The 26,075-nt window shown below is 37.3% G+C and overlaps 1 protein-coding gene across 1 annotated transcript in view; it reads left to right on the plus strand.

Annotated features, from left to right (window-relative positions):
* TENM3 (teneurin transmembrane protein 3) overlaps positions 1 to 26,075 on the plus strand; it is a 2,452,009-nt gene that overhangs the window by 442,615 nt on the left and 1,983,319 nt on the right. The window contains exon 3 of the mRNA XM_086379882.1: positions 24,288 to 24,342. The gene's annotated coding sequence lies outside the window, so the exon portion shown is untranslated. The remainder of the gene's footprint in view (positions 1 to 24,287; positions 24,343 to 26,075) is intronic.

The following is a 26,075-nucleotide window of genomic DNA, read 5'->3' on the forward strand; positions in this document are numbered from 1 at the left end:
GGGAGAGTGAGCCTATATTAAAAAGCTGCTGTTTGCTCCCGCTAGCTGGGTAATAGAGGAAATATTAATTTGGCAGGGAGATAGGAGATGAAACAATGAAGTGGTTAGAGTGAGGCCATCACTACGGGTAGCCCTCGTCATCTACATTGTCTGTACACATCCTTGTCATCTACATTTTGTCTGTTGTGTAAGAAGTGTTAGCTTGTGGATTTTTGTTATATATTAAAAGTCACTCATGGATTGTGGCCTAATCAGAGTTTTCAGTCAGTTCAGTCGGTCAGTCACGTCCATCCACCTCTTTGCGACCCCATGGACTGCAGCACACCAGGCTTCCCTGTCCATCACTAACTCCCAGAGCTTGCACAAACTCACGTCCATTGAGTTGGTGATGCCATCCAACCATCTCATCCTCTGTCGTCCTCTTCTCTTTCTGCCCTCAATCTTTCCCAGCATCAGGGTCTTTTCCAGTGAGTCAATTATTCACATAAGGTGGCCCAAGTATTGGAATTTCAGCGTCAGCATTTTACTTTAAGATTATTTGAGAATGTTGTCAAGAAAAATTTTGAAAGACACAATCATTGTGGCTTGACAAATGCTAGTTTGTTATTCTTTTCTATAAATTAGAAAGAGGGCTCCTTCCATCAAGACATTTTGCTGTCTTCTGGAAAAATCTATGAGGACTAAGATATGGCTGGCACCAGATAGAACTGTGCAGTGCACAGCAGTACGACTGTATACAGAAGTCTTCTCCTTCAAATCTTGCTCTCTCTTCCTTGCTTTATTAAAACAGGCCTATCAAGGCTCTTTCTTTGTCTACAATCTCTTTTTTGAAATAATTATTCTATTTCCTTTGCTTTAAATATCCTTCAGGCAGATATATTGGAAATCTTTACCTCTAATCCTTACAACATGTCTGAGAGCTTTGCACACTGAACCTGCCTATCTATTATTCTGATATTTTTCAAACTTTCAAAAATTGAAGTCATCGTCTCCCAACCTCTAAAATAACCCTTCCTGCTGACTCTGGCCCTATAATAGCAATGCTTTTCCCCATTCACTCAGGTTTCAGGCAAGCGTTATCTTTGATTTTTCTCCTTCACTTCCTACATTCAGCATCAGGGTTTATTTTTGTGCACTTTGTGCGGGGCCCACATCTGAGCGGCATTGGTTACATCAGAAGCAGTGTATATTATATAACTATCATGACAATTTTCTGGCAGATGACAGCACATGTTTTTTTATGGAGAACACTGTTTTTTCAGTGACCTAGAGGCCTTATATGCTAGTGGCATTGTTATAAGGAGGAAATGAATAGATTCTAAGAAAGTGGAGGCATCAAGTGTGTAGTCCATGCCTCATATCTTTACTAATAAAGTCCAATCCATGGCTATAAGAGATGATTGTATGATCTAAGTGTGATGAGACTTTTTTTATGATTGAAGCACATATGCAAGCATGAAGAAGAAGTTGATTAAGCATGTAAGGATCAGAGATAAAGGTGAAAAATCATTTAACAGTGTGGATTTATTGCATATGCATTTATCACATCTTATAGTATAGAAAACAGTGTGATAAGATATCCTAAATCTAGTTCTGATTTCCTGCTTAGCCACCCCACCTAAAATATTCTGAGATGTTCTCAAGGACAAAATGACTTAGAGCCCGGGACTAAGGGTCATCGAGGAGAGAGGGTCATTGCCCATCCTCCCAATTTTGCTGTACTAGATGAATTTTGCAGAAAGTTTGCCAGAGGACAAGCGTGAGACCCATTTTCCTCCTCCAGTGTTTCGAATCAAAATTGTAAATGATGGGAGTTGATTGACACCTATCATCAGATCCGCGCACAAGGCTGATGGCGCTGAAAATAACATCGCCCGCACTCACAAGATACACAGTGTTTCCCTGCACGCTGTGAGCTCTCTCCGTGGTATTCACGGGGGAAATTTTATGCTGATTTAGTTCTTTGAGTGGTAGGTGCTGGCATTTGCTGCTCCCTCACATACAACACAGATTATTTCACTTCGCAGGAGCTGACACCACCACATAACGAGTCTGTAAGGACCAGTTCTTTACTCTGTCAGCAAATAGTTATGTGACAAAGGGCTGAGACTATCAGCTGCAGGTAACAAGGTCCTTGGGGTTTCAGACATGAAAAATGGTCATTATTATTTGCATTAACCAACAATATTTGCTATTTCTCTTGGCTCATTTGTGTATTACTTTACACCTGTTAAAATGATCAAAAGAAGCACTACTTTTCATTTGAGAACAGTATGGTGTGGGTGGGCTTCCCAGGTAGCTCAGTGGTAAAGAATCCACCTGCCAATGCAGGAGAAGCAGGTTCAATCCCTGGGTCGGAAGGTCCCCTGGAGTAGGAAGTGGTAACCTACTCCAGCTTTCTTGCCTAGAAAATTCTGTGGACAGAGGAGCCTGGTGGGCTAAAGTTCATGGGGTCACAAAGAGTTGTACATTACTGAGCTCTCTCTCTCGCACGCGCACGCACACACACACACACACACACCATGTGAACAGGGCAAGGAGTGTAGAAGAGAATAATGATACCCAGTGAGAGAATTGTGGAAGCATAGTTAGTAATTAAGAACTGCAGAGACTTTTGCCCCCTCCATGAGCTATGATGCACTGTCTCTTTAAATTTGAATTTTCTTTGAGATAAACTGGGAGGCAACTCCCAGTATGTGAGTCTAAACTTCAGTATCCTGCCATGATTAACTCCTCCAGCATAGTGGAGTCTTCCGTAATAAACCTACTTCCAAGCCCCCTCCCACTTTGTAGCCACTGCACTCAGCTCTGGAACTTCAGCCAGCACCCCCCCAAAAAAATTCCTACCAAGACCTGAAGATGTAGAAATGTTCCATTATTGAAGCCAACACTTTGCAATATATATAAGCAAAGCCCTTCCTTAGTGGATCTATATGAGAAACTTTAGTGCAAAACAGTATCTTTCAGTCCTTCAACTTCCCTTGGGAATGCCAGAGCTAGTAGAAGCTTACTGTTCTCAGAGAGAAGTACACGAGAATCGTACTTTAAAACCACCTTATAGATAAAACCATATGAATAATTCCCTGCAACAATGGTCTTTTCATTCTTCTGTAATTGAATAACCTTGAATGGCATCCAAGGTACACTCTGCCCACCCCTCCACTCTCCCAGAATGCTTGTCTTAACGTGAGCTGCTTTGCAGTTTGTTTTTAGTATATGTCTCTTGTGACATAAAATATGCATACTATAAAAGATTTTCAATTAACTTCTAATCTCAATTAACCAGACTCCAGTAGATACTTAATAAAGGACAGTTGCATAAAAGTTTAATATATTCATGTTCCCATTTGGATTTGTTAGATCCATATTTACAAAAGGGACTGAATGCAACTGGTCTACTTGGTGATTCCATGAAACACTCCAAAAGAGGCTTTTGTTACATTTATTTCTATTGCATGTGGATAATCTACGTTCATTGTAATCATAAATCTTTCACTCTGAGTTCATATAACTACACACATATAAACACAGCCTAAGTGTTTTTAAAAAAGTTTCTAAAAAAGTTTTCATTTGCCAATCACTTTATTTGATATAAATTAACTAAAATTTCTTTTGTTGCTGATCTGGTTTATAAAACTGAAAGAAACAAAACATGGATTTATTTTCCCATCTTTTTAATGTAGTGTCTAAATAACTATCATTTTAGAAAACAAAGTGATAGTTAGCTATGATACAGTGTTAGTATAAACCAGATGGAGAAATAGAGACATAAAGTTGATAGTTGTGGACAGGCTATATACTAAGCCTTATTTAATCTTCAGTTCACAAATCTGTAATTCATTATCTGATGGGAATATGTCTGGGCTATTGATTTCTATAAGATGAAGACTTTTGGTTTCTCTAATCATGTCCATTAGTTTCCTCCAGACAGATTAATAATTTTTTACAATTGCTGATGGCAATTGCAGGCATTTAATTTTGCTTCTACTCTTGTGTAGCTGCTACTTGGAAGCATATTTGTGTGGTAGTAGATAAAATATATTCCTAAGGCAATGAAACAGTCTTCATTTGTTATAGTACTTTGTTTACAAAAGCATCATTATGAGCATTTCAAAGTACAAAAATGTTCCACCTATTATTTTTTTAATTAGAAATTTATGTTAGACTTTAAGACAGTATTGTTATCTAAGGGACTAAAAGCTTATTCTAAAAATTTGTCACACAGAGAAGAGGAATGTCTTAATTTTTACTGGTAAATCTGAACACTGTAAATCTGAACAATGCTTCTTTTGAAGAGAACTGCAGTTATTTTTAAAATCTGTATATAATTTTTTATAGATTATGCAATAGATTTTCTTTTCTTTTTTGTTTCAATTTTTTTACTATCTCATTCTGTATGATCTTGAGTGGCTGTTGAATCTGATATACATTAATTCTTTGGAAACAGCTTAAATTTTCCTGCTATAATTATTTTAAATTAGGTATGTCCACTCTTAGGACTTTCAATGGCATTTAGTTGCTGAAAGATTGATTAACTACTTTAGGTGAGTTTTTGTTGTGACATTGGACCTCTGGAGAGATTTCTATACAGTGTAGATAGAGGATCAGTGCTCATAATAAAATTGTTTGCAAAATGATTTTAAACTCCAAATATCAGCTCTGATTCAAATGATAATATCATCCAAGCTATTCAGCTTTTGACATATATAAGCAGAAATATTTTTAGCTAATGTATAATTGACATATAATGTACATATAATGACATAGATGTACAATATGATTCAATATTTGTAAATATTGTAAAGTGATGACCACAATAAGTCTAGTTGACCTCCTTATCACGTGTAGTTACAAATATTATTTTTCTTACAAGTTGAATTTTAAATTTAAACTTCTTATGAGAACTGAGCAACTTTTAAATGTGTTATACAGTCGTATTAGTCACCATGCTATATATTATGTCTTCATGACTTATTTTATAATGGATGCTCCTCACTTATTTCCATGCCTCCCTAAACCCCTGCCTCGGGAAGCTACTAATCACTTTTCTGTTCTCTGTATATATGAGCTCAGTGTTGCTTGTTTAGATTCTACATGAAAGTGAGATCATACACTATTCATCTTTCTTTGTCTGATTTATTTCGCTTAGCATAGTAATCTCAGTGTCCATCCGTGTTGTCACAAATAGCAAGATTTTCTTCTCTTCATGAATGAATAATATTCCTCTGTGTGTTGTATTTTGTGTGTATGGGTATCTTATGTTTTCTTTATCCATTCATCCATCTGTGAACACAGATTGTTCCATGTCTCAGCTAATGTAAATAATGCTACAATGAACGTAAGGGTGCATATATCTTTTTGTTTTCATTTTCTTGGGATAAATACCCAGAAGTGAAATTGCTGGATCACATGGTAGTTATTTTTTTTTTTTCCTGAGGAACCAACAAAATGTTTTATGTAGTGACTGCACCAATTTCTGTTCCCACCAATAATGCACAAAAGTGAACGGGAAAGTCACTCAGTTGTGTCCAATTTTCTATGACCCTATGAACTGGTTTTGATTTGCATTTCTCTCATTTTTAGTATTGTTGAGTACCTTTTCACGTACCTATTGGTCATCCTTGGAAGACCGTCTATTCAAATCCTCTGCCCCTTTTTTAATATGATTGTTTGCTTTTCCATATTGTTGTATGTGTTCTTTATATATTTTAAGTATTAAATTCTTACTAGGTACATAATTTGTAAATAGCTTTTCTTATTCAGTAGTTTGCCTTTTTGTTTTATTGATGTTTTCCATTGCAGTGAAGAAGCTTTTTATTTTGATGTTATCACACATATAATTTTGTTTTTGCTTTTTACGTCAAACAACAAAAAAAATTGTCATCAAGATCTGTGTCAAGGAGTTCACCACCCATGTTTTCTCTTAGGAGTTTTATGGTTTTGATCTTTACATTGAAGTCTTAATCCATTTAGAGTTAATTTATGTGTATGGTTTAAGAAAATGTTCTAGGTTCCTTTTCTTCCATGTGACTGTCCACTTTTCCCAACAGCATTTACTGAAGAGTCTGTCCTATCCTCATTTGTATATTCTTGTCTTCTTTGTTGTGGATTGTGTGATAAGTCGCTTCAGTTGTGTCCACCTCCTTGTGACTCTATGGACGGCAGCCTGCCAGGTTCCTGTGTCCAGGGGATTCCCCAAGCATGGACAGTGGAGTGGGTTGCCACGCTGTCCTCTTGGGAATCTTCCCACCCCTGGGATCAAACTTGGCAGGCTTCTTTTCCACTAGAGCCACCTGGGAAGCCCTGCCATAGGTTGATTGATCATATATGTGGGTTTCTTTCTGGCCTCTTTATTCTGTTCAATTGATCTACTTTTATGCCAATTCAATATTGTTTTGGTCACAGTCAGAACATGGTCAGAAAAGTGTTCGGAAAACAAAATTGACTGAATATGAGGTGTAAAAAGCATTGTTAAAGTCCATTAAAATGCAGGTGTCTAGAAGAAGACAGTATCTGAATCTATCGTTTTCTCCTTTTGACATTTTGGTTAACAAAATTTGTCTTTGCAACAGAGTGGCTGAATAAAAGTCCCCAGGTGTGTGTCAATGCTCTTGTTGAAACTGTATGAACAAGCCCATAAAGAGACCTTCTATTGCATTACAGTTTCTACTCTGCATCTTCCCTGCCACACGCAGAGAATGGCTTTGCTGTTCCTGGCTGGAAAAAAAAAAGCAAATTTGCTGGTCCCCTTGCAGCCACACGTTTGCCACTTCCTGGAGGCACTGCTCATTGTCTGTGGTAGAGCAGTAATGACTGGAGCAGAAAGGAGACTAGCTCCTGGAGTCAGCGCTGTGTCCTGCAGCTTCAGGAAAGTCTCAGGCTGCTGCTGCCGAAAAGACAGAAGAGGAGGTGTTTTGTGACTGTCATTGGTTTTCGTCTCATGATAATAACCAGAAAAAAGTGTAAATGTGCAAAGAATGGCAATCTCTCCATGCCATAAGAAGGTGGGGAGAATGCACTGTGGGGTTAAATGAGAGGGAAACAGCAGCTCTGTGGCCAATGCGGGGAGTTTCGGGTTCTTAGAGGAAATTGTGTCTGAGATGTGGCTTTACAGGTGGTAGATATTTAAAGTAGGAATGAGAGTGGAACTCAGATGGAAAAACATTTCAGGTAAACAGAAAATTGTAAACTAAGGGAAAATGTAGGAAAATACTGCGTATGTTCAAAAATAACATATTGTTTTGACTGAAATGCAAATCAGATCTATCTTAGGGAGATTAATTTGATGACAAAATATATCCTGTGAACAAAAGGCTGATCATGCTGCTGTCAGTTAGGAGGATTCTAGAAAATATTGCTGAATGTGCATCTTCAACTGACTGACACATGCATTACTCTTAGGGAGAGTTGGAAGGGACTTGTAACCTTAGTAACCATCACCCCCCTGCCAACATATTTTAATTTGCAGATGTGCGCTTGTGGGTTTGCTGTATCTTTGGCCTTGAGACATCTGTGTCAAATGATTAAGTGTCAGATGAAAGTTAAGGCAGTGAGAACCAATGTGTTTACCAAGAGAGGGGCTGCAGAGAACACAGGGACAAAAAGAAGACTCAAGAAATAGAAGACTTAGATCAGAAAGAAATTCACAAAAGTGAACCAACAGAAGCTATGGAAGAAAACTTAGCATGCCTGATAAAATTTCCAAGAGGAGAAGCCAACATCTTCCTGGTGTTTGAATTCCCCAACAGTCCATACACAACCACACTGTAAAATTGTTAAACATACAGAATGATTCCAGCCAAAATATGCTTAATGAAATGTACTGAAGTATCTAAGTTGTTAATAAGTGTACACCTTTTTCTTGATAATGAACTTGGCCAAGAAGATTCCCTAGAAAAAGAGATACAGTGTGACAGATTATATAGGGCTTGGGTTTTGGAGCCAGTAACACTTGATTTGACAGTTGTTAAATACTGTGTTTGCTTTATGAAATTAGGAAATAAATCACACTTCCCATGATATAATATAAAGTGCTCATATATTGTAGACAAAGAGCAATTTCAAAGGAGAGTTGAAGAGCATTTTTGTAATCTGTGTCTTTATTCTTTCTGAGAAGGATACTCCTCATAACAACCCACAATTATACTTTTGATCACTTTTTGTTGGAGATAAAATAGACTCATGAGGATCCATTTGGTTCTTTAAACATTGATAACTCTTTAAACTTGATAACTCATTCAGATAGCTTCATGGCCTCCTCTTCCCATCACTGGCTTTATTTGAACTTCTGTAGAAAATTGAAGGTTAGCTAAGGATTTGTGGTTAAGTTCCTTAGTTTTTCACAGATGGTCTTAGATATATCACAATATCTAAGAATAAATTGGAAACATTAATTGGAACTGTTCATTTCAATTTTGCATTACAGTGTATTGTTTTAAAGTCTTTAGTATAAAAATAACTGACGAATGAAATATGTGCAAATATACAAATTGAAAAGGGCAAGGAAAAGCTTTTTTGTAATGCTGCTTGATAATAATTAAAAATATGTGTGTGAACAACATAAATGGAATATTTACTATAACGTTTATCTCCTACTTATTTCCACTTTTCTATGCTGATGATTATGCACTTTGTGCTTTATACATTCTTTAAAATAGAAACATTATCCCGATTTATGTCTCTATTGAGAACTCTAAAGACAGAAGAGTTATTTTTCCTATTCTCATTCTAGAGAATTGATATTCAGTGGCTAATTTTTTTTCTCCCTTTTATGTGTTAGTGGTAAACACCAAAGATGAAGATGCTGAAGTGTTTACACATGTCCTACCCAACTCTCAAGCAGTTGAGTGGTACTATTGATTTTTAAAATTACACACCAGATACAGTGCTGCAGTATCAGATTTACAAAGTGTTCCATGGGTTTCAACATTGGAATTGCTGATTATTACTCATTAGGTTAAAGTTTGCTGCTGGGTCTTAGGGACTGTATTGCTGTATTAGTCAGGGTTCTCCAGAGAAACAAGGTTGTGTGTGCACGTGTGTGAGAGGAGAGAGAGACAGCGGAGGGAGAGAGGGAGAAAGACAGAGACAGTTGACTGACTGACTGACTGATTTTTAAAGATTTGGCCAGGAGGATGTTAAGGCTTAGTAAATCCAAAATCTGCAGGTTATGCCAGCAGGCTGGAGACCCAGGGGAGAGCTGCAGTGTGGTTCCAAAGATGGAATTTTTTTCTTGATCGGGGGAGGCCCGTCTTTGTTCTATCAAGGCCCTCAACTAACTCAGCAGTTCCATCCACATCGTGAAGGGTAGCATGCTTTATCAAGTCTTCTGATTGAAATGTTAATCTCATTCACAAAGCATCTCCATAGAAACATCCAAGATAATGTTGGACCACATATCAGGACAGGATGGCCCAGCCACAACTGACACATGAACATTACAGCTGCCGTCTCTCCTAAGAGGTTCTTCTCTCTTCTTTAGCTCTCACACGTTCTGTTTATATCACTGTTGCTCTTTTCTGCTTTCCCAGATATGTGAAGGATGTTTTTTCCTCCTTAAAGCATTATTATTGCTATAATAATCACTACCATTCTAAATTATTTTTACAGTGACTACTACTGTTATTAATGGAAACTAGTCAGTTGCTATACACCTTCAATCAGGCTAGCAGTGAAACATAGGTTTTATTTACATGCTATGCTAAGTTGCTTCAGTCGTGTCCGACTCTGTGCGACCCTATGGACAGCAGCCCACCAGGCTCCTCTGTCCACAGGATTCTCTAGGCAAGAATACTGGAGTGAGTTGCCATTTCCTTCTCCAATATGTAAATATTTATTTACATATTTGTGTCTAGTCCTCGGGGCAAATGAGGAAGACAGTTATAAAAACTCATTTTGCAAGTGAGGGATCTGAAAGTCTGTAGGGTTAATGGACCTGCCCAAGGCCTTACTATGGTGAAGTGTCTGAGTCTGGATAGGATCTCATAAATCTTTGCTTCTCCTGTTTACTATGCTTCCTGACTTAAATTTTGTCTTGCATACTGTACTATAGCCATTCACCTGTTACGATTTCATATGACAAGAGGAATTTTAAATGAAAGGAAGAGTCATTAAGTAAGATATTATAAACAGGTTTTGAACTTAAAAGCCCCAGCATTGTCAGTTACTGTGAGAGTTTACGTAAAAGTTGCTTGAGTTTTTAAACCAACCCTTTACTTTGGATTATTTTCAGAGTGATCCTAACTAGAGAGAGGAAAATAGAATATACTCATAATTTTCTCCTCTCTCTGTCACCTCTGTCTCCCCTTCCATGAATTGATTAGAGATGATTTTGGAGAGATGCAGATTTGAATTACTTAGAAAAAATTGTCAAGAGCTAAGCTGAGGAATTTGGATTTGGCTTCATGAGAAACAGATGATGCTACAGATCCTAAGGAAGAAGCATGCTATAGTCAAATACACCAGGAATCCCCTATTACTGCCTCACATTCATGAGACAATCTCTTAACACTTTTTATGTTATGATCCACTAACATGTCTCAACGGTGTTTTAAGTCACAGTGCTAATATTTGAGTAGCGTTTCTCTATCATGGTTATATTCCATTGGATGCAGGGACCGTGCCCTCCCCGAACAGTTATATTGGCTTTGAAAAATGGCATTACCTTTTGAGATTACAATTTAGAATATCCATAATAATATGTCAGTCCTATTGGTAGTGGTAGATAAGGAGCAGAACTCAAAACTCAGTCTTTTGTGTGGTCAGATCCGTCCCAGTGGGGGACTACAGTGGAACTCTCATTGCATTTTGGAGCTGTATAGACTCAGATGCCCTGAGCGTGGAATAGAGTTATTGGATGCTGACATCCATAGTCTTTCATTCTGACACAAACTATCTTTATTTAATTTTGTTTATAATTTTAAAGACTCTTAGAGGATTCATGAATGACTTTGTCTCTTCCACCGGATAGTTTACATTTTCCTGAATTCTATACATCATTGAAGCTTGTCAGTCAGTTCAGTTCAGTTCCTCAGTTGTGTCCAACTCTTTGCAATCCTATGGACTGAAACACGTCATATTCCCCTGTCCATCACCAATTCCCGGAGCTTGCTCAAACTCATGTCCATTGAGTCGGTGATGCCATCCAACCATCTCATCCTCTGTTGACCCCGTCTCCTCCTGCCTTCAATCTTTCCCAGCATGAGGGTCCTTTCAAATGAGTCATTTCTTCACATCAGGTGGCCAAAGTATTGGAGCTTCAGCACCAGTCCTTCCACTGAATATTCAGGACTGATCTCCTTCAGGATTGACTAGTTGGATCTCCTTGCAGTCCAAGGGACTCTCAGAAGTCTTCTCCAACACTACAATCCAAAAGCATCAATTCTTTGGCGCTCAGCTTTATTTATAGTCCAACTCTCACATCCCTACATGACTACTGGAAAAACCATAGCTTTGACTAGATGGACCTTTGTCAGCTAAGTAATGTCTTCTTTCTTAATATTCTGTCTAGTTTTGCCATAGTTTTTCTTTCAAGGAGGAAGTGTTTTAATTTCATGGCTGCAGTCACCATCTGCAGTGATTTTGGAGCCCCCCAAAATAAAGTTTTTCACTATTTCCATTGTTTCCCTAACTGTTTGTCATGAAGTGATGGGACTGGATGCCATGATCCTTGTTTCTTGAATGTTGAGACATTCAGAAAAAAGACAACTTTTTCATTCTCCTCTTTTACTTTCATCAAGAGGCTCTTTAGTTCCTCTTAGCCTTCTGCCATAAGGTGGTATCACCTGTATATCTGAGGTTATAGATATTTCTCCTTGCAATCTTGATTCCAGCTTGTGCTTCATCCAGTCCAGCATTTCGCATGATGTACTCTGCATATAAGTTAAATAAGCAGGGTGATAATATACAGCCTTGATGTACTCCTTTCCCAACTGGTTCTCAATGGAACTAGTCTGTTGTTCCATGTCCGTTTCTAACTGTTGCTTCTTGATATGCATACAGCTTTCTCAGAAGGCAGGTAAGGTGGTCTGGTATTCCCAGCCCTTGAAGAATTTTCCACAGTTTGTTGTGATCCACGCAGTCAAAGGCTTTGGCATATCAAAAAATCAGATGTTTTTCTGAAACCCTCTTGCTTTTTTGATGATCAAACAGATGTTGACAATTTGATCTCTGGTTCTTATGCCTTTTCCAAATCCAGCTTGAACATTTTGAAGTTCACGGTTCATGTACTATTGAAGCCTGGCTTAGAGAATTTTGAGTATTACTTTGCTAACATGTGCAACGAGTACAATTGTGCAGTAGTTTGAACATGCTTTGTCATTGCCTTTCTTTAGGATTGGAATGAAAAATGACCTTTTCCAGTCCTGTGGCTACTAATGAGTTTTTTAAATTTGCTGGCATATTGAATGCAACACTTTAATAGCATCTTTTAGGATTTGAAATAGCTCAACTTGCATTCCATCACCTCCACTAACTTTGTCCATAGTGATGCTTCCTAAGGTGCACTTGTATTTTTTGTTTTAATTTTAAATAAAACCTGTTTGGCTTGGGATAATTATTCATTTGATTTTGATATGATCGTGGTAACCTTTGGGTTATATCCCACATCAAACTGCATGTAGCTTTGTTTAGAAGCATTTTTATTTTTAAATATTTTAGTATCATATTTGTTACTGTTTTTCTTTTCAATTAGTCTATGTGCCACAAAAATATGAAATTATTCTTCATTAATTTTTCTTTAAACCATTTATAATAATTATACATCAGATCTCATTGATAACATTTAATAAAAACAACATCATTTCAATCCTGGAAAAAATTTAGTGTATCCTGGTTCTAATTCCAGCTAGTTGCTAGTGGGTTAACTCTGGCAAGCTACTTAACACTTTGTCTTAGTTATTTAACCAGGACTCTGCCTGGGAAACAGTGGATACCCCTTGTTATTTTTATTATATTCTAAGAATTATTTTTCTTTGCAGTAGGAAACTCTGTCTCTGAGAGTTTATCACAGAATCAGAAAAGTCTAAAACTGTCTGCCCTTCAAGAACTTACAATCTTGTAAAGCATTTAAGTCTAACGTCCTCAATGTAAAAGTGATATGTTTGAGCAGGAAGTATAACTGGTCTTACTTATGGTCTGAGAAAGGATGCTAGTTCTTACGACGCACCATAGGGATACAGGTGCTGTGCTTAGTCACTGAGTCATGTCCAGGATACAGGTGCTATACTTAGTCGCTCAGTCATGTCTGACTCTTTGCTATCCCTTGGACTGTAGCCCGCCAGGGTCCTCTGTCCATGGGGATTCTCCAGGCAAGAATACTGACTGAGGTGTTTTCCCATGCCCTCCTCCAGGGAATGTTCCCAACCCAGTGATTGAACCCAGGTCTCTCACATTGCAGGCAGATTCTTTACCAACTGAGCAATGAGGGAAGCCCAAGAATACTGGAGTGGGTAGCCTATCCCTTCTCCAGGGGATATTCCCAACGCAGGAATCAAACTGGGGTCTCCTGCATTGCAAGTGGATTCTTTACCAGCTGAGCTACCAGAGAAGTCCAAGGGATACAGGGCAAGAGACTAATCTATGGAGCTCTCTGTTTGACATATCAATGCCACCTCTTAGGGTTTGATTTTAATGGAACATTTTGTTCATTTAAAAAGTATATTGGTAAAATTGCTAATGGCATTCAGCAAATCCTAAATGTGTTACATGTTCTAAATACTTTACTTGTATTTTCTCATTTAATTCCCACAGTCCTATGAATGAGGAACAGTTCTACCTCTGTATTCTGATAATGAGGAAACTGAGGGTAACAAGGTGATATTGACTAAGTTTATAAAGAAGTAGCAGGATAAGAATCCGTACCCTGAGTCTTATTCCAGAATCCATGTAATTAGTGTCTGACCTTCCTACATGTTTCATAGTGATGATTGACATCAGATAGCATCAACCATTGATAGTTCATTTGATTTATTTCTAGATATCATTTCATTAATATCCTACCATTAACAAGTATTGAGCTTTCTGGATATTTTTTTATTAAAACACTAATATGTCTTTGTCCATTTCCTTATAAATTAAAACAAAATTATTAGAAAATGGTATTTTACATTAATTTGAATTTTTATATTTTACTTAAATGTGGTACTATTTCAACTTATCTTCTGCTACACAGGTATCACTGTGAATATTTTGATATCATTAGAATATGTGCTCAGTTGCTTTAGTCATGTCCGACTCTTTGCGACTTTATTGACTGTAGTCCACCAGGCTCCTCTGTCCATATTATATAAAACATTATTATTTTAAATACTTCATATTTTAAAAATCATATTTTTACATGGAAAATAATCTCATTATTTAAAAATGTATTATTAATTAATATGATATACCCCATTCTTAGTACTTTTTTAAGTGTGTGTGAACAAGGTCTATATCTATTTCATTAGAGAAAACAGTGGCGTCTTTAGTATTCTGAAATAGACATCCCCAAATTCCTGTTGCTTTCCATTGCAGTATAATTTTATTTTTAATTTGAGTAGTCAATATGAGATATACATTCTTAAGCAATTTTTATATTAAGTTTGTATAGTGTTTCCTTTTATTATTCATAGATTATAGAAGGAAACATTTTAAAATTGCTAAAATTACATTAATCTAATAAAGTTATCCTACAATTTTATAATAGTTAAAATAATTTTAATGACAGATTGTAATTAATTCTTTTTATTCCAATGAATCAGTAAAATTTTATACCATTTTCAGTATTTATTTCTAGAATTGTCAAAATGCTGAACTATATGGATGTAATTTTATGAAAAAACAGAAGAAACAGATACTTATGTCTAATTTATGTGGGAAAACTATTATGTAGTTCTTAGAATAAAAGTTGAAGTGATGAGAAACATCGCTTATCTTTAGATACACTAGAATATAATAAACCTTTTATTTGATAGATTTTTTTTTCATACTTCAAAAGAAAATAATTTCTTTTATCAAGCAAACTAAGAGTAGAAATAGCATTTATTTAAAATAACTTCTTAGCATATTTTTGGTGTCTTTGTTCTTATTCTTGGCTGGACACTTGCCCGTGTGACTTTACATGAAAATTTGATGATAGTTGAGCATCTCACCCAGGTCTGTTTCCAACTCCTCAAGCACAAACATAGTCACTCACAGCTGAACCCTCTTTTTATATAAATTGCAAGATGCTTGTTAAAAATATTTTATCAGCCCTTTTGATATCATTTATAAATGATATATAATATGAAATTCTGAATTTTCCTCAAATACTAATTACATTTTCCTTTGTTCATGTATGAGCTTCCCTGGTGGCTCAGACAGTAAAGAACCCACCTGCAATGCAGGAGACCTGGGTTTGATCCTGGATAGGGGAATTGCAGGAGGAGAAGGGGACGACAGAGGATGGGATGGTTGGATGGCACCACAGACTCAATGGACATGAGTTTGAGTAAACTCCGGGAGTTGGTGATGGACAGGGAGGTCTAGCGTGCTGCGATTCATGGGGTCGCAAAGAGTCGGACACGACTGAGCGACTGAACTGAAGAGAATGGCAACCCACTCCAGTATTCTTTCCTGGAGAATTCCATGGACAGAGGAGCCTGGTCGGCTTCAGTCCATGGGATCACAAACAGCTGGACACAGCTGAGTGACTAACGCTTTCACTTTTTTGTTATCATTGTATAATTGAAATATATTACCTAAGGATTCAGTTCAGTTCAGTTCAGTCACTCAGTCGTATCCGACTCTTTGTGACCCCATGAACTGCAGCACACCAGGCCTCCCTGTCCATCACCAACTCCCGGAGTTCACCCAAACTCATGTCCATCGAGTCAGTGATGCCATCCAGCCATCTCATCCTCTGTCGTCCCCTTCTCCTCCTGCCCCCAATCCCTCCCAGCATCAGAGTCTTTTCCAATGAGTCAACTCTTCGCATGAGGTGGCCAAAGTATTGGAGTTTCAGCTTTAGCATCAGTCCTTCCAAAGAAATCCCAGGGCTGATCTCCTTTAGAATGGGCTGGTTGAATAATCAAAAAATGTTAACAAGATAAAATGCACAACCATTTATCAGCCCTGAACAAATTCTTATAGGGGAACAAAGTCTTTTCTGTTGTCGTGTATATTGTACAGATTTGATGAGTGCACTTTCTCAGTTGTTACACACCATTTCTGCCCATGCCTGCTTTCCATCTGACTGGATTGGGGTCATTCCCTATTTATTTTTGTGTCTTAAGCAACTTAGCATTGGGCAAGCATTCAATAAATGTCATAAGGTTTAGGAAAGAAGGTAAGAAGAAAGAAAAAGTTTTTTGGGGGGGAAGTGGTGAAGGAAAGAGGAAAGAAATGAGAGAGTAATGTTAAATGAACAGTAAAATACTGCTTACACTCACTGAGGTAGTTACTTTATGTAAGTCATTTTAAGTAGGAGAATGCTTGTTTTCTGAGATTTCAACACAGTCTAATATTTATGCTCAGATGAAAATTCAGTGTGTTGAATGAGGAGAAGTAACAGAATAAATTACACACACACACACACGTGTGTGTGCATATATATATATATATATATATATATATATATATATCCGTGTGTGTGTGTGTGTGTTGTTGTTTTTGTTATTGGCTAAGTCATTTCCAAGTCTTCACAACCCCATGGCTTGTAGTGCACCAGGATCCTCTGTCCATGGGATTTCAAAAGGCAGCTATTATCAAGTATAACTACAATCAGTACTAGATGTGTGGACAGGGCAACTTAGCAAAGTCCTTTTGTTAAAATTCCTCTCCACGTCCCAATGTCTCCCAGCTAACATTTGTTTACTGACAATTTCCTTTTCCATCTTCAGATCAACTGCCTTTCTCTTCTTTGAAATCCCAAACTATCACCCTTGACATCCTCCTTTGTCTTTAGCTGAAGATGGATTTAAGATGAAGTTTTCAACCATTGTGGCGAGTTATTGACCTTTCCTCAGTTTCTCTGTGTATGCACAGCATTAAATTTTTGTGTGATTTTCTCCTGTTAATCTCTCTCTGTCAATTTAATTCTTAGGCCAGCCAGAAGAATCTAGAAGTGTAGAAGGAAGTTTCTTCCTTCCCAAGGAATTGAAACAGAAGTCCAGAAAGGGATATTAAACCAACTTAATAGTGTATCAGAATATTAACAAAAAGAATTAAGTGACAGTGTAACATAGCAAAAGTAGTCACTTAAAGGGGGAAAGATGTTGAGAGGGGATGAGATAGAAAGAACACATGCGCTGTTATAGAATCAGGGCTGTTTGCCTTATATGCAGCCCAAGGACATCTGTGACACAGAGGTTTAGTGGCGAAGGCAGCCAAGCCAGGAGCCAGAGCACAAGCCTCAGTCTCGCCTCCCCAAAGGCATGGGGGTTTGGGATGTTGATGAGACAAGCAGGATGGTCTCAGGTGAGGAGAAAGTTGATGGGAGGCAGGGGAGAGGGGTGGTACTAGATGCTCTGGCAGGCATTTCTGGGTTACATGTTTCTGCACATTCATATTGGAAGCACTTTGCATCATGCAGAAGTAGGTTCAACAGGCCAATCAGGGTACATGTGCTTAGGCTCAGCTTTGCGGTCAAAGCTACCCTTAGCTGGCTTGCCCTTGGGGTCGGAGCTGACTCCAGGATTCTGTAAACCAACCGGACTGTGTGGAGCTGAAAAAGTATGCAATTAAAGAGAGGAAAAAAGAAAGGAAAAAGAAAATACACTAAAACCTAAAATGAGCTTAGTCAGTGGAGGCAATTTACAAGCAAAGGAGTTTGAACAAGCTGTTCCTGTTTCTGTTGTTCTGTAAGACAAGCCCAAGGATTTCTACCAGTTATGCTTTTCTGCTAAGTCTGCAGGGCATGGTTTCAGAGCCAGGGCTTCTCTACCTTTCTCCACTGCCAGCTAGGTCTGCCATCTGGTGGGGCTTTATTTGCAGCCTGCTCTTTCAAAGTGCCGCTAAAACATGCCTGTGCAAAACACGCCTGTGCAAAACACGCTGGTGGTGTGGAGAAGGGGTGGGTTCACCTCTTCGGGGGTGCTAAGACCCCAATGCCCTCTGCAAAGCCTAAGGTCAATTCTCCTTGGAGATTTATTCTTTTCTTTGGCCCATAAGCATGTTAACTTAACTTGTAGACAAATAAGATGTGCCCTCTCCCCTGCTTTTAAGCTTTCTCTAAACTGGGATGTATTCACCATGACGCTATAGTCCTTTGGGACCAGGTCAGCTTTGTAAGTGGAAGTGGTGCGGAGGGCTGATCTGTGTAGTGTGGCATGTTTAGCTGCATCTCTGACCTCTACCCAGTTGATCACAGTGGCACCCTCTCCCAACCACCACCATAGTGACTGCTGAAAATGTGAACAGACGTCATCCAGTGTCCCCTGTAGGAAAAAAGTGCCTTCGATTGGCAATTTTGAGAATCCCTGCCTTAGGTGAAGTTGGTGCCTATTTCCTCTCTTTATCCAATAATATACTTTGACTTATTTCTCAGTGTACTTACTGGGCTGCTCCCCCTGATTCATCCTCAGTCTCTCCCTAGTACCCCTTACACACATATAAAGAGAGAATGCAGGGGTAGTTTGTGTACCAAGTCGCATCAGTCTTGTCTGACTCTTTGAGATCTTAAGGACTGTAGCCCAACAGGCTCCTCTGCCCATTGGGTTTTCCAGGCAAGAATACTGGAATGAGTTGCCATTTCCTCCTCCAGGGGATCTTCCCCACCTAGGGATCAAACCCACATCTCTTAGGTCTCCTGCACTGGCAAGCAGGTTCTTTACCACTAGTTTCACCTGGGAAGCCCAAGAGTAGTTTAAGTCTTCATTATGGGACCAACCAGGAGAAGGCAATGGCACCCCACTCCAGTACTCTTGCCTGGAAAACCCCATGGACGGAGGAGCCTGGTGGGCTCCAGTCCATGGGGTCGCAAAGAGTCAGACACGACTGAGTGACTTCACTTTCACTTTTCACTTTCATGCATTGAAGGAAATGGCAACCCACTCCAGTAGTCTTGCCTTGAGAATCCCAGGGACAGGGGAGCCTGATGGGCTGCCGTCTATGGGGTCGCACAGAGTCGGACATGACTGAAGCGACTTAGCAGCAGTAGCAGCAGCATGGGACCAATCCAGGAGGACTGGCCCAGTGACTTTGTCCTCATTAGCATGAAAATATTGTACATAATTTTTAAGCTAATAATGCTGCACCTCATGGGCTTCCCTGGTGGCTCAGATGGTAAATAAGCTGCCTGCAATGCGGGAAACCTATGCTCAATCTCTGGGATGGAAGATCTCCTGGAGAATGGAATGGCTTCCCACTCCAGTATTCTTGCCTGGAGAATTCCATGGAGAGAAGAGCCTGATGGGCTACAGTCCATGAGGTCGCAAAGAGTTGGATACGACAGAGCAACTAACACTTTGACTTTCATTGCACACCATAAAAAAAAAAAAAAAAAGGAGACAAACAACAATCCAATAGTGAAAAACCAAATACATGGTCAAAACGTAATTATGTGGTATTAAAAACATAGCTGAAAATAATAGAAGGTATATTAAATATTTTACTGAAATCATATGGGAAATTTTTTGTTTAAAAATTGACTTGCTTTTCCTTTACTGTATCAAACACATGGTTATTTTGAGCAAACCTTACCTCTGAAAATGACTATACAAAGAAAATTGTCAGAATGTGATTTTTTTTCCCCCACAATGGGATATTGTAAAGAATGAACATTAAGGATTACAGTCCTAAACCATTCCACGACCCCAGTGGTGCAGAATGGGACTGTGGGATGTATCCACTTTCCTGTGGTTTTTTTTAAGCACCCAAGTTTGATGATGAAGAAGTTAATGCAGTTTCCAGTAGTGCCTAACTTACCCTCCGGGATTGGCTTTTGCTGGGAGAACCTGGCTCATTATGGATTATTTTGTAGCATCAGTCATGCTATGAGATGACAGGACTTTATAAGACAAACATTATGGATCAATCTTCAGAGGCCAGCACCACATGCAGGCAAAGATTCTCATTGGCAGAACAAAACTGAAAGCCCTTAATGAATTCTGTTACCGTGGCAGCATATTGTCAAATCATGCTCTAATAGCAAAAGAGCTGGAAAACCATACCAGAAATCAGCATGTCTTTTGGCAAGCTGGAGATCAGGGTTTGGTGCTGAGCTTCCAAACATTCTAAAGGAGAGAATTAACATCAGAGGAAGCCAAATATCTCTGTGCAAACTCTCCAGGAGTTCGGGTATGAATCTTAGAGCAGCAACGTGAACCCAGTTTGGGTTGTTTTTTCTTCTTCTTCTTCTTTTCTTCCCCAGAAGTAATTAGATGTTAGTTGGCTTATTAATGAAGAGAACCCTCAAAGGGTACCAGGGACCACAGTCACATTTTAGGGAACACAGCTGTTTCTGAGTCAGTTCTTATACTATCAACCTCTGTAGTGTAAGATGTGGCAGAATTTTAAGGCAATTAGCATAATATAAAGGTGATAAGATATTTTTGATTGCTTGGGAATGAGCCAGTATTTTATATTTTGTCTTGAGAAGATAAGTACATTAAAATCTGTCTGATTTAATCATATGGATCATGTTGTAAATCACGTGAAATGTTGGAAAATCAGAGATTTAAAAGATAAATGAAACATTTGGGAAGATGAAGATATACAAGTTGTCTACCAAGTTCCGTTTATTTATAGTATTTCTTTGCAGTACCTTATTTTATGCCTGTGTTTGCCAACCAGTTTTCCAAGACGTTGCCATGTATGTTGCAAACTTACCTGAAGCAGTGTCTGTTTCTCTCTTTCCTTTATTTTTACCCAAATCTGCTTATCTTCCATTTCCTTTTTATTTCCCAGAAAACTTACAGCTTCCCATGTCTATCCACCCATTGCTTTTGAAATGAAAGGAAAACATACTGAAATGGAGAAATGATTTCAGACTTTGCTCCTTGAAAATCTAGAGTTTTAACATAGGTGACTTCTGAGCAGCAGTTGGGGAGGGACAACAGAGAGCAGACAGGGTTCAAGGGCTCCCATTCCAACTTCCAGTTTACAAACTGAATCTTATGTAAAGAAAGATTTGCACAGCACAAATATCTCAACCTTGATAGAACCTACAATGCTGTCAGCTAAAGTAGATGTAGGGTTGGGCATTTGATGAAGGGAAAGTAATAATACTGAATAATAGAAGCATGTAGGTGTTTCATCTCATGATTACTCTTTCTTCAACCATCTTAAATGAAATCAGTATCTAAAAATCAGGAACTACTTATTTCCTACCATTTAATACTAGCCTTTACTCTCCAAATACCTCTGGCAAGATTTAGTAGCTTCTGTCATTTCAACAGGAGCAAAGCAAGTTGTGGTTCAGACAGATTTCTATTAAGTTCAGTTCAGTTCAGTTGCTCAGTTGTGTCCAACTCTTTGCAACCCCATGACCTGCAGCATGCCAGGCCTCCCTGTCCATCACCAACAGCCGGAGTTTACCCAAACTCATGTCCATTGAGTCGGTGATGCCATACAACCATCTCATACTTTGTCATCCCCTTCTCCTCCTGCCTTCAATCTTTCCCAGCATCAGGGGCTTTTCAAATGAGTCAGTTCTTGACATCAGGTGGCCAAAGTATTGGAGTTACAGCTTCAACATCAGTCCTTCCAGTGAACACCCAGGACTGATCTCCTTTAGGATGGACTGGTTGGATCTCCTTGCAGTCCGAGGGACTCTCAAGAGTCTTCTCCAACACCACAGTTCAAAAGCATCAATTCTTCTGCGCTCAGCTTTCTTTATAGTCCAACTTTTACATCCATACATGACTACTGGAAAAAGTATAGCTTTGACTAGATAGACCTTTGTTGGCAAAGTAAAGTCTTTGCTTTTTAGTATGCTATCTAGGTTGGTCATAACTTTTCTTTCAAGGAGCAAGCATCTTAATTTCACGGCTGCAGGAAAAATCTGCGGTGATTTTGAAGTCCTCGAAAAATAAAGCCTTGTCACTGTTTCCAGCGTTTACCCATCTATTTGCCATGAAATGATGGGACCAGTTGCCATGAACTTAGTTTTCTGAATGTTGAATTTTAAGCCAACTTTTTCACTCTCCTCTATCACTTTCATCAAGAGGCTCTTTAGTTCTTCTTTGCTTTCTGCCATAAGGGTGGTGTCATCTGCATATCTGAGGTTATTGTTATTTCTCCCATCAATCTTGATTCCAGCTTGTACTCCATCTAGCCCAGCATTTCTCATGATGCACTCTGCATATAAGTTAAATAAGCAGGGTGACAGTATGCAGCCTTGACGAACTCCTTTCCCAATTTGGAACCAGTCTGTTGTTGCATTTCCAGTTCTAACTGTTGCTTCTTGACCTGGATACAGATTGAGTAAGCTAATTAAAAAAAAATAGTATGAAAGGGTAAGAATGTAAATATATAGTGAAACAAGGAAGCTAAAAATTATTTTAAATGATATCTCTGTTGTCCCAAAGAAAGATTATGTATCTTAATAATTGCTGTGTCTATAAAGATTTCATAGAAATAAATGTTATTTTTAATCATAAAGATATTTTGACTATCTATGTCTGTATCATTACCTAAAAATTATTCTTTATTTGTACGCATTGTATTATGATGTATAAATTTAATTTTATAATGAAAGAGCAAATTTATACCAGTATATCTTAAAGATTTGTCCCACATTATCATAAATTGGGTTTTGAATTTATGGGGCATGATGTCAAGATGCTAACACTTCCTAGCATAAACATTATAAACCAAGGAGTTCCTGCATTATTAATTATTTGTATTCAAGTTCTGCAAGTTTAACCTCACATTAACTGCTATTGTGTCACTTTTTTTGAATAAGGGATTTGATAGTAAATAATTTATTATTTATATTGTTATTTTATTGGGGAAATAACTATTTCCCTAAAATATTGTTTAATTTGCCTATATAAAAGAAGCCTATTTCTTTTTTACTATAGAATTTTTAATACATTTTGAAAAAAAATCATTTTTTTCTGAATCCAGGTGGTATGATTTCCTTTGTTTAAATTTCAGCATAGTAGAGATATATGTAAAGAATGTTTTAGGTCAATACTGTGTCAGCAGATTTTGATTAATTGGGGGAAAAAGCTTATCAAACAAAGAACACTTCCAATTTTGTATTAAATGTTACCTCTTTACTGTATAAAGCAAGATGCATTTTGGCAAGATCGAGCTTTTAGAACTAACATTGAGCATACTATGGGGAAAAGATGTTAAAAGTTGACTTATGTTCTTAGCAGTAACTGGAAAAGGAAAATAGATTAAAATGGATAAACAGTTAAAGTGGAAATGTGTAATTACAATGGAATGATATTTAAGTCCAAATCAAGTTTCAATAGAGTATATTTTTAAGTGGTTTTACAGAAATAAACATGCTCTTTTAAGATTAAACATTTATTTTTTTTTAATGTATTTTCAGATGATTTTATTTGTGATTATGTATGTCTAATTCAAACCACGTTATGGTTCTTTCTGTGTTTGGTAACATCCAACCATGAAAAGAAAAATTAATATTTAAGAAATAATTCAAAGAAAAAGCTTCTCCGGTAATCTTTGCCCCAATGAGCTGAATAATTTTTGTAAATTGGTCTTTTGGCCTGAGTGATTTAGATAATTACTCAAGTTCTTTCCTTCAGTTGAATATTCAGATACTACTCAACATCAAGCATATTACAAATGATTTATTTTTTCTTCATAAATTCATCAAATATTGAGTGAAATAGTGAACTTGACTTGTGCATTGTCCTTTATATATGTCTTATTGTTCCCAAGTAGTCTCTCTAACTTGATGAGATCTTTCCTATTGTTATTTTCAACTTTGCTTGACAAATTAAGAAAGATGTGTTCAAAGAGAATTCTGAATAAGCATGAACACATAAGCCTGTCATGAGTATGTAACTCAAATTCACTCAATACAAACCAATGATCAAATTACCTGTAAACATTGAGGGTGGGGGAGGGGCATTAATACATTCTTTTCTCCGACTAGGGACATTTTTGTTTTCTCTAATTGAAATTTTCTTTTAAAAGATTAATGTGATGCCAAGTCATTTTTAATTTAAGATGTGCATTGAGAAATAATTTTCACTTGGCTTTTATAGTTTTAATTCATGAAAAAAACAGAATCAAGTGGTAATAGTTATAATATTTTTTATTTATGAACAAAAAACAGTCTTATTAACTACTATAATTTAAAATTTATTATATTTTAAATTAACGTATTCTTATTTTTGTAACTTTAACAGGCAATAACTTCAGGCTCTTGCGGGAGACATAGATTCTTGCTGCAAGGAAATAACAGTAAGTGCTTATGTAAATGCAATATTTTTTTTAACTATAATATCTTAATATTTGCTTAAATGCATGAAAAATGTTAATATGATTATTTAACTTTATTATTTTTATAATTTTGATAAACTGTATTCCCTCTAATGATACTTTATATAGAATTTTAATAGATTAATGCCAAATCATTTTAATAATGAGGAAACATGACTCATAGCCAAGTCTTTCCATTTTGTCCAGTGTGTTTATGACAGTATCACTATGCAAATTTTACTTGTGCATATATGACATGGATTATCTCTTTGATTAACTGATTTACTGAGATTGTTTTCTATGGACAATTTTTTGACAATTGGTTTTTAAATTTTGGATTGTGGGGCATTAGTTTTGCATTCATAAGTTCTCTCCAAGAAACTCAAATTTGTCTTTTGTAATGATATGTTTTAAGTTGTTTCCATGCTAACGTGAGTCACTAACACTTGTATTCATCTCATAAAAAGTAAGAGAGGGGCCTCCTTTTCCCCATTGGCATCAAATAGTAACATCTTGATTCTCCTGCAATGTCCTTTTCATAATGGTTTAAATCTGTGTGTTTATTTAAAACATGGACATATGTAACTTTTGTTTTACCTGCCAGCCAGGGTTATCTTGTGCCCTGCTTTACATTAATGTAATTACTTGCGAAGTAGCTCTATTCCAAATTGAATAGGGAAATATCAGCTTGCTGCAGGCTCTGTGCACATCCAGGAATTAAAGTAATTTAAGATATGAGGTTTTAAATGGAAACTGTATTTGTAAGAAGAAGACATAATTCATAATTCATTGCCAGAGGTATCCATCTCAATGAAACTTTTAGTGGGACAGAAATACACTCCAAATTCTGAATTCTTGATTTTCTGAGTAGTTTGGATCCTGGCATCCTTTCCAGTCGGATAGATTTCTGGTGTGTTGTTAAACCTGGGATATATCCTGGCTTTCATTTCCTTCCATTTCTTACTGATACTATTTCCTGGGGTGTCTTCTTGACTCTTCTTGACACTGGCTGTTTGCTGGTAATTCTGTCCAGTGATCTTCAATTTGACTTGTCATCCTCAGGCAATCGTGTCTTCCTTGAGTATGATGTGTCAAATGTTTGTTTGTTTGTATTTTAACTTTTTATTTTGTATTGGGATATAGCTGATTAACAATGTTCTGATTAAAAAAAAAAAAAAAAAACAATATTCTGATAGTTTCAGGTGACCAGCAAAGGGACTCAGCTCTACATATACATGTATCCATTCTCCCCCAAAATCCCCTCCCTAGTGTTGTTTCGATGATACTTACCAGATGCCTGCAAGTCGCTTTCAGAGATATGCTATATTATAAAAGAAATTATTTTCTATTTGGAGAATTCCAATTCACTTGTTTACTAATATAGCTGTAGATAAAGACTTTGGTAAATAAACTATATTGATCTTTAGAAAGTGTTTGCTGGTACCAGCTCTGCAATAGATTAAATGATTGGTAAAATAACTCAAAGTGTCACTATTTCTCTGTCTTACTTTGGATGAGAGAGAGATGAAAGGAAAAGAAAATGGCTTCTTAAATTAGAAGTGTGAGAATGTTCATTTCCTTATAACCAAAAAATCATCAGTAGTAGGACTGCATATTTTACAAATAATGTTAAAAACCACTTAAAAACTGTTGTCCTTAGTCATTTCTAGTACTTTTTCATCTTTAAATTATGCTTTTATACTTTCTAGGAACAA

Source organism: Bos grunniens, chromosome 27 (genome assembly GCF_055505025.1).
Source record: "Bos grunniens cultivar Pamir isolate PY7600 chromosome 27, Bosgru_T2T1.0, whole genome shotgun sequence".
NCBI lineage: Eukaryota > Metazoa > Chordata > Mammalia > Artiodactyla > Bovidae > Bos > Bos grunniens.